Consider the following 14,075-nt stretch of genomic DNA (forward strand, 5'->3'; position numbering starts at 1 on the left):
TACCTAACTGGTTGCACATAAACTACATAATACGTTAAAAAAAAACCAACAGCCTTTGTACATGATAAAATTTCTAATATTGGAAATAAAGAATAGTAGCGTACATTAGCATTAGTAGCATACAAAGAATAGAAGACTGTATTAAGAACTTTTAACACAATTAACAGAAATTAAAATTATTTTGCATTATCTACTCCCTGAAACATTTAAACATTTATTACATGCTAGTTAGTTAAAAAACTGATCTGCTAAAAGCCCCTTCTCCTGTGTGGCAAAACTTAAATCTGTAAAACCCTATTCAAACTGGATGAAATTTTATCACTTAGCTTCCTACATTGCGATTTTTAATAGCACATTATTATCGCATACTGAAAAATTAAAACATTAAACTATAAACCGCTGAATAATAGACGTTGAACCACGATTCAGCATTGGCAAGAGACGAAAAAATGTACCAAAACGTCGATATCATTGTACGTAAGCACCGAAAATGCTGCATTAGGAGATCTGTATGAATAATTCATAGATTTCAACTAGGTATTTCCACATAACACATATTTCTAGGTATTCTTTCAGGAATCTTAAACATATTCTCAGTTCACTTTTAATACATGGAAAAAGCGCTGGTTTTTTTTAAAGATATATTTGCGCTGGTCAATGCAATGGATGAATATGTGCTGTTCCCATATCGGGAAATAATAACCCTTTCTCCTGATGGTGCGGGCAGGATTGATGGACACTGTTTGCAGAGGGCATGATGTACTCCTGAAGGTGGGATTTCTAGTTTCCTTTCATGGTCTCTACGTTGATCATATCTTTTTCTCAATTCAGAATCTTGTCTTCCCGTTTCACTTTCCTGCACGTCGTGTTTGTAGATTTCAGCTGCTGGGCTGTAATGTGCTAAGAATGTAGGGATACGAATTTTGGTATTTTGTGGGTTGGTAGAAGAGGCTTTGCCCATGGCCAATTCAGGGAATCCAAAGTAGTTTCTACTGAAATAGCTTCACAAAAACTCTGTCTTTTATACGGATTTGAATACTATATCATGGATACCGGTGTTCTTTGGTGGTTGGGTTTGAAATAACCACACAACTCAGGAAAGGTCGACCTGAGACTGTACAAGACTATACTTCATAGATATCATTCTCATTCATCCTCTGACGTAATACCTTACGGTGGTTTTAGAGGTTAAACAGAAAAAAAGCAGAAGAAGAAACCTGCGATTGAGATGCTTATCGGTTGTAGCTCGGCCTCCCATTTCCTTGTAATAAAAATATGCATTTGGAAAATTAATTCAGGAAACTGTAAAGACGACACAACTGCAATTACTTATGCGTGCAGGAAATTAAGAACAATAATTCGACTAGCAGCCTTTTCCGTATCCCAGTAGGATTTTGTGATCGAATAAATTCGGATAGCGTGAAAATAGTAGATTTTCTTACACAACAGAAATTCCATTTTTAAGATAAATCTCCCAAGAAAGAAAGAAAAACCAATCACTGAAAATTCAGTAATTACTGATAATAAAAAATTTAAGATAATTTATTAAAGTAAAAATCTAGAATACTTAAAAAAAGATTTAATCTTCAGTTTTAAACACGTAAGCACAGAAAATCCGCACCAATTAGTTCAATTAAATAAACAATACCTTTGACAAAACACATTGCCCAGTAATTAAGAAACCGAAATTTTATAACCACGGATACCAAAATTCCCAACTGGACATACAATATGCAACCAGTATGTATTTTGATTTATTTCATAATCTACCACTTGATTGGTTTGATGTACTATCTATAAAAAAATTAAATCTTAATTATTACTTAAGAATTATATAAGGAATAAAAACGTAAGTATCAAGGTAAAATTATAAAATCAGTATCATCAGACGAAATCAAGTCATCTATTTGGCTTGGTCATTCAAAGTGACCATTCGAATTTAGTTGGGTAATATTACAATGATATACGGCAATTTTTGGTTGAAAACGTATAAATGAGTACATTTTTTGAAATTAATAGAATGTATTTCAATAAAACTGCAACAAAGTTCAGCCTACTGTAATTTATTCTGCTACAGCAAAACTTAGAAAAGCTCATGTCGTCGATAGGGGATTAAGAGCTTTCTGGATAAGAAAATACTGTACCCTCAGCTTTGTGCAACTCAAGTTATTCTAAAGAGAAGTTGATTCAAGTACTGATCTTCAAAAGGAAGTTCGGATAGGGGCGGAAGTTAAGTCAATGTCCGCTTCGAGTACAGCCGTTCCGCCGGAAGCTATATGACCTTCCACGCCTTCACCTCCACAACTATTACACACTTTCTTAAGTCGACTCACCCTCTTCTCTGCGGTGATGTCTGTTGTCATACACACTCGTGTATGCATAACACTTACTATATGCTAATAAGTACTATAATACCCTTCAGTCATAATAAGAAAACATCGTATTCCTTTTATCACAAAAGGGGAATATAATTTTCCTTTTAAATATTACTACATGTAGACTTAGCAGCAAGAAGTTAAGAGCAATAAATAAATCCAATATCCAATCATAAAACGCATTTCATTTGTATTGAAAGCGAAAAGCCCAACAGAGAAAATACAACGCAGCCAATCACTAAAGAAAGGTTTAAAAGCAGCTTTACTAGGAGCCCTACTGGACGCAATAAAACTCACTAGATATTCCTGTGCGCGAGGTTGTATATTTTTAAGTGAATCGTAAAAACACACACACACACACACACACCCCTACAAAACCCCTTTGTATATATACCAGGTATTTGAAAAGGGATAAACTTTCTTTTATTCACGCACAAGCTTTATCAATAATATAAACATAAACGCTGACAATCAAAGTAAAGCAAATATATAGACACAAGCGGTCGAAATTTATAAATGGAATAGAAACTTGAAATACGAAAACCCTCGGATAAATAGGAGGGGCATAGAAAATAGCCTACTTCATTGCAAAAAAAGGAGTATCGATTGGTAATTTTTACAAACATCATTCAACAAAAATACTGCGTTTCCCTAATAAATAAGTAAATCCCCTAATTTCTTATAACTCAAAAAAGTAATTAAAATCAAATTTTTATAATAATATTAACATAATTTAATAATAACATCACTTACTAGTTAAAATCGACGCATAGAATTAAAAAAAAATAATAATAATAATAAAATAAAGCTAAATTCATCATACCGTGAAAATGGTAGATTTATCATTTAATCACTTTTATCATTTAAAATAAAAAAACATTTTCGTGAATTAAGAAAACCCATTTTTGTAAACAAATTTGTAAGAGCATGTTAATAGTTTATAAAAATACAGTCCACCAAATGATAAAAATGATTAATAATTTCAATTTTCAAGATAATGAGGATGATAAAATTGGCCGGATTTTTACCTAATAGAGTAGCAAATCTTCATGATAGTCATTAAAAAGAAAATTATATATGTACAAAATTACTTTCATCGAAATAAATTAGAATACCTCAGGTTCATTTCAGTACCACTTAGGAGTTTATGTATTTAAACAGGCATACAAGTTACTTGAGAAATACGTGTGGTTGGTTTTACCTGAAACAAAGGAAAAAGAATGCAAGGTAAGTAAAACACCAAAATTTGTAAAAATAGAATTTAAGAAATACGTTTAATGAATACTTTAATCAGTATCTTATAAAAACATAAAGAACAATAAAGAATATTAGTATTTCAAACTAATTTTTTTCTTTGTTTTTCAAAAAGCACAATTTTTATATTTTCTTTAATACTCATGAACTTACAGAAGCGTGACGCGTAATAATATTGGTACGACCTTCACACAACTTTCGCGTTCCGAACTTCCTAAAAAAAAAACTTGTCTTTTCATATGAATTGGCTACCTTCTTGAATAAACAATACATACAAAATTTAAGCTTAATGTTTATTAGATTTGGGCAAAATATTTTGAAACTACATATAAAAATATGTACGACTAAAATCACTGGTTTCGATGATAAATTAATCAATAGTATTGCTAATCTGTTATCTTTATAAATAAATAAATTTGTTATTCTGATTTTTATACAATAATCATACATACTTCTCGTAGAATAAAACACGAACTACTCCAACATTCACCTGGAAGGATAAAGGGAAACCAAGATAAAACTTTGATAACAGTAGCATTACAAAATAATAGTTTGGCTGTTAACAGTATACAACAATGTGATGTTTTAGTATTTTTTATACAGTACCGAAAAATCCTGTTGTATATATGAATAGTAAGTATATGAATTAATGCTAGATTTGAAATGGCCCAAGATGTGCAGAAACAGTTACTTCTTTTTTAATAAATAGTGTGTGTCTTAACTACGTTTTGATTGTTGTTGTGAAAAGATGATTGTTAAAATTAGAGCAGATGGTGGTGATGGGGAAGAAAACTGATGCAGAGGAGGAACACACATCTATCCGGTAAGGTAAAATAAACAAAAAAATTATTTTTCATTTTCTTTTTAGAACGTATTTGTATAGAATGCAATTTTCTGAGAAATATATATATATATATATATATATATATAATAATATATACAATAATATAAGGTCATAGGTCTCCAATTATATCACAATACAACCGTGACTTTGTATCATAATAGGTTTATAATGGCAATAATTGACTATGCAGTAGGTTCAACTCAATAATATGCAATTATACGCCAAATAATTCACATAATCCAATCTGAAGTAAACTGATAATACTATAAACGGTGTTTAACAGAGCAACAGTACAAAAATGATACTAAACCTGGGAATACTAATGACAACCAATGGAATGAGTGAATAAGCTGGGATCATGACAAAGTGATGTAAGACGTTCCATATAGACACGATAGATCATTAACAATCACCACGACCTGGAACAATGAGATTGTTATAAGCAAGGGAACCGGAACGGACCCTTAAACCGGTTGCTCAACAACAAAGACGTTTGTTCAAACATCGGTACCGCTGATGCATGTCGTACCAATGTACCAACAATCCTTATTTACAAATAGATTTTACGAAAATTATGAAAACAAATCAAAAAACTGTTTCGTTTATAATGTAATAAAAAATAAATACAGAACGTGACTCACAAGTAACAGCAATTTTTCATATTAAATGACATTTCGTATGAAATATTCACGGATAACGTAAAATTACAAAAAAAGTTGAGTAGGTAATAAAGTCGCTCATCTATTCGTTCTCATATACTTGTATATATAACTGTAATCTGCTAAAGAAAATAATAATAAAACACAAAGTAATGAAGTCCGAGAATAACGTCATCAAGTTTTAAATTTCTTTAACTACTTACTTTTAATTTGGAAATAAATAACTGTTACACTTTCGATTTGTTTTTTATAATACAGTTTTATCAAATAAAAATTTACAAAAATGTTGTCAGCCATAAAAACTAAGCAAATACAACAACATAAAAAAATCCCAAAGATTATAATTAATTTTTTTTTAAATTTATATAGGACTTAAAATTTTATGTTCATTTTTGAACTCGTAGGATGCCTCTTAACTTATTTAATAGCACCACAATCTTATAACCATAAAATTTTTCTAATTTAATTTTATAAGGATTATTGTAATTACTATATGGAATGTGAAATAGTTATAATGTGAAACTTTGATTCTACAGTTATAGTGCGGAATCCGAAATTAAGGTAATGGAAAATTTAGATAACTATTACTCTTTTTAACTATCATACAAGTTATATTTTATAATGTATTACAACACTATGAAAGATACATCTTCTTCTCAAGAATCAAAATATTGGACTAAAACACATCAAACAAATATTATCACTTCAGGAACAGGTCTAAAATTTTATTTGTTAGAATGATATCACAGCTTAGAATTTTGTGATGCGTGTAACGAGTACTACTGAAAGCTTTATACGAAACGCATTTATTTTCAAATAAACTTTCCAAGACGATTGGCACATGAAATCCAATTGTATTTCAGTCAAAGAAAATTGATTTTCTTTTCTTTTTGAAGTTATATTAAAGCCTTGGAAAATTTTAATGTCTGTAAATGAATTTAATATTTACAAAAATTATGAAACTGTCAAACCGAAATTAAATTTGAATAAATTGCAACAAAGATTAGTTAAATCAGCTCCAAAACCTAAACACACATATAACTCCCAGATTAAAGAAAATAAAGAAAGAAAACTACCGTGTTAGTAAGAATATGAGTCTCTACCAAAAACATTACAACAAATTTCCAAAAAAATTATTACTAATGAAATAAGTTTAACATAAAAAAAATAAATAATTACAACATTATATGATTTTAATGGAGATTTGTACTATAATTCAGAATATGTTTAAAGAAAAATACTTACGCCATAAGCTCACGCTGTTTAACACGAAATTTTAAGGAAAATATAAACAAACAATACTCCATAATTCCAGTTTTACAGAAAATATTGCAATTTAAATTGTAACGTGTATTCTTAGTTTTTACTTCATAATTATTAAAATTTCTTTTTCATATTTCCGTAAAATGAAGAACACTTTTAAAATAATAAAAAATGTATATACGTATGTAATAAATCTACTCTAACTTTCTAATCTGAAGTCTAAAAAAATGTACGCACAAAAAATAACTCTTTTATTCTTTACATTTAAAGAAGAATTGAAGAATAGCAGTTTTTAAATTTTAGTTTGTTTCTTCGAAGGTAGTTTTACTTTTTCAAAAAAGTAATTTTACTTTTATTTTATTTAAAATACGAGTTATCTACACGACCCTCAATAGAAATAAGCAAATTCTAATCGAACAGAGACCGCTTGCTAACTGTTTTTCTCTCATATTTTTTTTCCATTAAGAAAATGGAGTTAAAGTATAGTTTACAAATATTCCGTTCGGTTTGATAAGTTTGCAAACTCTTATTTATCAGAAATCAAAAATATACATAGATAAATAAATAATGCAATAGTAGGAAATAATTTATCGTTTAAAATCAAATATTATAAAGAAAAGAGCCATCTATAAAATTAACGAATATTGTTATGAAAACAGAACAACCGGTGAAATTGAAAAACTTGGGAGAGGGTGGTAGCGATTCATTTGAGTTGAGTTTATCTTCGGATTAACATAGTGGAAATTGATAATCCTACAGAAATCTCATGTTCTACTAAGTCGCATTGTAGTTGTGAAAATCGCATTTTAGTTAATTTTAAAAGAGATGTATTGAGCATTACTAGTTTATGGATCATTTACACACACATAAACACACATTTAATATTCAATACTGTAAAAAGCTAACTGGTTAATAAATTCTCAGTCAGTGGTTTAACATTTCAGTGTAGTACATTACTTGAGCTAATTTAATTTTAATTAAGCAAACCTTTTAGAGTTTTCGTTAAATTTACTGTACGATAATCGTGAGATATATATATCTAAATAAAATGAACTTAATAATTAGATTCCATTAATTATAAAAATAATAAATGAGAAAAAACTTACGTTTTGTTTCGGATCAAGTAAAATGCCTAACTGTGTATAAATAAACCTTTTAGAATTTAGTAAAAGGATTTAGATACGGTACAGTGAGGACTCTGATTAAAAAGTTTATTTAGCGTAGAAAGAAAGAGATGTGAGAAAAACAGAGAGTAAAAAAAACGAACAGACAGTAAAGAGAGGTTAGGCTGGAAATGGGATGATGGCTAATGGATGCGAGTGTGTACGCGTGTGGATAAAGAAGGGTCTTACAGAAGACTGTTGGCGCCACTCTCTATTAAGGTCCAAGGGCTACATATTTCCCTAAGGACTGAAAACCAGGAAGAAGAGTTCTGATTTACTAATACGTGCTGGTCAAGCAATCATCGGATTATTCTTTATCTAATCTGTAATCTATGGAACGTGGATTCTTGATAAAATTCCTGGAAAACTTAAATTGTATTTTTCCAATTAAGGACTCAGAATCGGCGTAGAGATATAAAAGAAAAATTATAACAGAAGCACCCAAATGAGTAAACATAGATCACACACGCTTAAAAGTACAGTCCCACAAACAGATGTAAAAAGTTACATTTAAAAACGTCACATATCGACGGTTCTGTTAAAATATAAGCATATAGACAACATTGTTTAAAACGGAAATAAGCTGTTAATTTATATGTAAAGTAATGTGTAAAGTAATGGCAACGAAGAATCAGTAATTGTTGAAAAAATATATAAAATAACGACTTAACAAATAGCATAAAAGTTAAAAAAATAATATTTTTGTAATTAAAAGGATTGTTAGCAGCTTTTGAAATAATAAAAGAGGCAGAAAATGATATCCTTTGAAAAAGTTGTACGCGATGAAAAAAATAAAAATAAACGTCACGCTGCAAAAAGCAACATTCTGATGGTTTATACGAGGTAATACATCGTCTGCCCCTATTGTTATACTTTTTTGTCACTAGAGCGTGAAAAAATAAGATAAGCTTTCATTTTTACAGGCTTTATTTACAAAACAAAAATCCTTTGGTAGGATATTCAATGATGAGAAAAAAGAATTAATAAAAAAACAAGGCTTACTTTACAAATTTATTATTTAGAAAAAATATCTGCGGTTTTGTTATTAACACACAAAATTATAGAGGATATTTCCTTTATTCTGTAAATCAATGAGAAAATTTGGATGTTAAAAGTAATTAAAATTATATCAAATAAATAGTTGAATTTTTCTTTTTATGCAAAAAAAAACTAAGATTTTCATATTTCAAATATGTAGAATGTTTACTAGGGATGAAATAAAACAAAAGCGAAGCCTAAAACATAATAACAAATAGTGTAATTTATACAAGCTGGTAAAGAAATCTAAAGAATTTAAAAATAATAAAACTGGTAAACTTAAATCAGTGAGAAATATCGATATATTTCAATGTATACAAACATTAATGATACCAGATTTTATTTACTTTGAATCAAACTAAATTAAAGACTGGATAGATTAGTACTACAACTAAAGCTATGGAACCAACAAGGTGTTTGGTTAGGTTGGCCGAACCACGTCCGACTAACCGAAGGCAACACGAGAAATTGAGCTTTACGATAAAAACAAAATTTGTAAAAATTCACGTTAGTTACGAAAACTAATTTTACCTACATCTTTTTTTATTAAACCATTTAAACAAAAATAAACCCATCGTTTATATTTTATCTAAAATATGTTCCATAAATTATTTAAAGCAAACCGAATGAATGTGTAGTAAAACGGTGAACTTGTACGTTTAACTTTATGATAAAACTCACTAATTTCTCATCTACTCTTTCGGAGATATCAATATTAAAAAAATAAATTAAGTTCAAATCACATGTGCATATCAAAACAATTTTACTTTCTCGTCTAGATAGTAGACAGAGCTATTGGCTCTAGAAGGGAACCCACCGGGTTGGTCTAGTGGTGAACGCGTCTTCTCAAATAAGCTGATTTTGAAGTCGAGAGTTCCAGCGTTCAAATCCTAGTGAAGGCAGTTTATTTTTATGCGGTTTTGTATATACTAGATTGTAAGTACCGGTGTTCCTTGGTGGTTGGGTTTCCATTAACCACACATGTCAGAAATGGTCGACCTGAGACTGTACAAGACTACACTTCACTTATACATATCATTCTCTGAAATAGTACTTGACTGTAATTTTCAGAGGCTAAACAGGAAAAAGGAAGAGATCATTGTAATCGGTTCAATTTGGGCATATGCGGTTTTCACCGGATCTTGACGTTTTGACACCTAAGGACCCTAAAAAACCGAATGGAAATTTTCCGAATGTTAATGTTCATATGTACGTGTGTGTCTGCTGTTTGGTAATGGCCTCTAAATCACCTTATATCTCCAGAACTAGAGGACCGATTTTGATCAAACTTGGTCAGATTACTTATATGGGGCATTGATGCCATTAAATATTCAACGTAATAGGTCAAGGGGATGAGATTGTAGAACAAGGTCACCCTCAGTATCTTGAAATTTCGCCTAATTAAGGTCGTATTTTTCTTAGGCACATTTGTTAACAAGTAAAAAATAACAATATTTGCAAAAATGTTTTTTTGAAAAATAGCACCTCTAGCCCAAAAAAATTCTGCTGCAGTCATGTGCTATGTTGTGACGTCACAGGTGAGCGGTAGAATTAAATAAATAAATAATATTTAAAAAAGTAACTCGAACTCGATTGCCTGGTCGACTTGGTGGTATCTGGAGCGTCAAGCCTCGCGGCTACACCAATCTGCCGCGAAATTTGTTCTATGTAAGTTGTAAAATTACATTAGTTTAGTTAGTGCCGACCGTCGCTAGTACCGACACACGAATTAAATACGGTATGCACGCGCGCTTTAATTAGACTCATTGAATTAAATAAACGAAAAACTATAATATTCAAATAAAATGATACATATTTTAAATTATGTTGTGTGTATAAGTTGAAACTACTCACAGTTGTAGGACTTTCCCGGAACGGGTAAGTCCCCGTTCTAAAACTGAATTGTCAGCTTCTTTTTTTTTTACTATTATGAAACTCACAATTATAGATTAATTAATTCATTCTAGCGTGAATTACACACTATTTTTCACTGTTTTATCACAAAAAAATTAGGTTAGTAGCAATTTTTGCTAATGATAATCATTGAAAAAGTACACGAATGGTTATCACAACAATCACCACAAATTAAACATCATGCAAGGTGAAAAGATAGTCGAACAAATGAACCAAATTAATAAGACAATCATGTTACATTTACTTCATGATACTTGTTACTTTTCTTTTTAAAAACGAAGCATACTCACCATTATTTACTTTTATACAGATTCTGCAGTTCGGAACGGCTAAATATCTTTGCTTTCAAAGATAAGCTTGTCTTCAAGACATACATACCTGTTCCACAAATGGAACCAACAGAAGGAATTAAAACTAAAACTATCAAAATATTTATAGGAATTAAAAAAAGTAATTCTCACCGAATTACAATTGTAATACACAAAACAACCTTTAAACCTTTCAATTTTTTCTTTTTTTTAAAGTAAGGATTTGAAATACAGGATAAGGAAGGCAGTGTAAAAAAAAAATCATCAATCGTATTAAGAAAAATGCATTAGTAATTTAATAACTTTGTAATTGAACTATTTACTGTAATGTCTAATAGAAGACAAATATGCTAATAGCTCCTGAATTTCCTAGTTTTCTGGTCTTCATATCTGTTGTTGAAGTGTTTCTGTTATTCAAGAATTGTGGAATTGTTCATGCTTAAGTATTAACGATGTTTTACCGCGGTGAATTCGAGATGATAAGAACTTTTAATTAGAGTCTTTGAAGTACCTCGATGTTGGTTGAATTGTTATACCCGAGAATTGATATACTGTGGGTATTTCCATTATGGTGTATTTTCAAACGGGTTTAAGGGTTGTTTTGTGTATTATAATTGTTATTCCGTGATAATTATTTTTGTGTTATGAATCAGAAGATAAGAGAACTTAATATTGATTGAACTTTATAAAACGAGAATTTAATATACAGAAGATCATTTTTCATTTGTTTCATTTTAGGATAAGAAATATTAAATTGTGATACTTCTTAATCAAATTTGCTTTTTTATAACTCATAATGATGCACTAGTTCTTTTTTTAAAAATTTAAAAACTTAATTTAAGTTGAAATCGTCTGTAAAATATAAAGTTTAAAAAAGCATTAAATTGTGATTTGTTTTTTTTTAACCAAATTGGAGAAAATTTTAAGCTGACTAAATGTGTTAAATTCAAATATACTTTTCTTCAAATTGAAAACTAAGGTAAGACTTTATCGATAATAAAATCGTATCTTAATTCTATATACGAATATGCAATCAGATACCATTTAAGTTAGCTTTCACTTTTCGTGAAAGTAATAATCTTGTGCAAAAGAAGTGATAAATAATCGAATTCAGCAATCCCTTGCTTTTTCTGATTTGATAAAAGTTGTTTCAACCGGTTAAAAGTTCTGTGAAACGAAAAACTTTACTAATTCTCTCGAATCAAAAACTACAGCGTCTTCTGAATTTCCTTTTTTTCTTTCAGTTACAATACGAAATTTTTAGCTTCATACACTCCATAAGATATGTAGATATATTCTACAGAAATGTAGATTTATATGGTATTTTAATTTGACAAAATTTATAAAAATATGATGAAAAATAAGACTAATCTCGAACATAGTGGGCCCTTGGATCACCAGGAGGTTTGGCCAGCTCAACTACGAACTCACACAGTTTTTGACGGGCCATGGCTGTTTTCGCAGTACCTGTTTCGTTGCGGAAGAGCGAACGACAGCTTGTGCCCATACTACGGGAAGCTGGATGGTGCAGAGCATGTGGTATTTCACTGCCATAGATGGGAGGATATGCGGAGGGATTACGCTCCGTTCGGCCTCTTGACGCCTGAAAACATTTGAGGATGCTAGGGGATGAGCGGACATGGAACGTCATCTTCCGCCTAGTGGGCAAAATTATCCGTCGCAAGGCGTGAAGGGCGAAGGTTAGTGGACCGCTAGTATGCGGAGCCGGGGCCAGTCAGCACTTGGGAGTTGTCGGTAATTTGGTGATGAGGCGTACGGTACTTCTTAAGGTCTGCGCTTACCCGGCTCTTCTGAGGGCCCATTACTGTGTTTCGTGATAACAGTAGCATGTCCCGAGTAATGCCTTCATGGAGGGTACCGGGACATATTGTTTTTAGGGGTACGGTTTTTTAATGAGTCCCCGCTTAGTGAGTTTTTGGTGGGAAACCTCACACACTCAGTAGTAGGGGCTGCTGGGCGCCTGACAGCAGATTTTTCCTCCTCCCGCGGAAAGAAAAAAAAAATCTCCAACATTGTAAAAGTATTATTGGGGGATTGGTCCATTAAAATTTTCGAAAAAGGAGTGATTCAAAATAATTCGGATTTTTTTATAAGTTCGATATGTTAACATTTTCAAGTTCAAAAGAGCTTCAAAGTTTTTCAGTAGATCATTGTATCCCTTTTCAGCTAATAATTTTTTTTTAAAGCAAAATTTTATCTTTTAGTGAATTTCGTGTTACACAAGTTCATATTCTTCTAGAAATTGCTAGAGATAATTTTATATTTTGAAACTGAAAATAAAATTATAACACTAATTTTATTTTGATTTATAATTAACAAGTCTCAGACTTTTCGCACTCCAGATATAGATTATTTTTAAATGTTATAACTTAAGAATTAGTTATAAAAATATGAAGTTTATAACTAACACGAAAAAAATTCCTATATAAATAAAATACACATTTAAATTCTTGAGAAATTTATTATTTTCACTTTCATAAACTTATTTAAAGATGGTTTCTATTAATTTGTAGAATTTTTTATCTTTCTGATTTTCACTCCATAATTTAAAATAACCACTCAGATTTGAATAAAACTACGGTTGAAAAGTTAAAAAAATTATGATAGTCTACGTAGTAGTATTTTAAAAAAATGCCTGGAGCGATGCGGTGAAGTCCTCTCAGACGAAAACGATTTTCTTCCATTACACGTCGCAGTTTTTGTAATCTGTCAAAAGCGTTTATCTCCTTACGTAGCTATTTTCTGACGACTATTGGTTATTATTATTGTAACTCTTATTTTCTACGTTGCCTTACGGGTAAGTTGAATAGAATCACAATAAAAACTTTCTTATAAATTTCTTAAAAATGAAATTCTACGTCATTCTAGGGAGTTACTGCTTACAATCTTGCCTTGCATGATGATTTGCAGTATGTTGTACTTTTTATCGCTGTAAATATTCCCAAATTTCAGAATTTTCTTTACCTTTGGTAAAGCTTACCTGCATTATTAATTTAACAGTAATATAACCTCCCTCCTTGTTAGTTAAATTCTCTATTCACGGAATTTTAACGATTCTGTTAAGACTCAGGTTTCTTGTTCTTTAAATTTTATTTAAAGAAATAAATTCGGACGGCTGCAGTCGGCTCCCTCCACGCTAAAAGCAAAGCTTTACTTTACGTTGACTCCCACTGGAATGGTCAGTCTAGTATCAGCCATCAGAGACTCAACATGTATTTAACAATCAAGTATTATTA

At 30.6% G+C, this 14,075-nt stretch overlaps 1 protein-coding gene across 6 annotated transcripts in view; it reads right to left on the reverse strand.

The window, feature by feature from the left end:
* LOC142319586 (uncharacterized) overlaps positions 1-14,075 on the reverse strand; it is a 917,667-nt gene that overhangs the window by 491,371 nt on the left and 412,221 nt on the right. Inside the window, exon 1 of one of the 6 annotated variants that reach the window (XM_075357047.1) lies at positions 3,491-3,509. The exons of the other annotated variants lie outside the window; for them this stretch is intronic. The gene's annotated coding sequence lies outside the window, so the exon portion shown is untranslated. Of the gene's footprint in view, positions 1-3,490; positions 3,510-14,075 lie in introns of those variants that run through there. 6 annotated transcript variants of the gene reach the window in all.

Source organism: Lycorma delicatula, chromosome 2, assembly GCF_047948215.1.
Source record: "Lycorma delicatula isolate Av1 chromosome 2, ASM4794821v1, whole genome shotgun sequence".
Classification (NCBI taxonomy): Eukaryota; Metazoa; Arthropoda; class Insecta; order Hemiptera; family Fulgoridae; genus Lycorma; species Lycorma delicatula.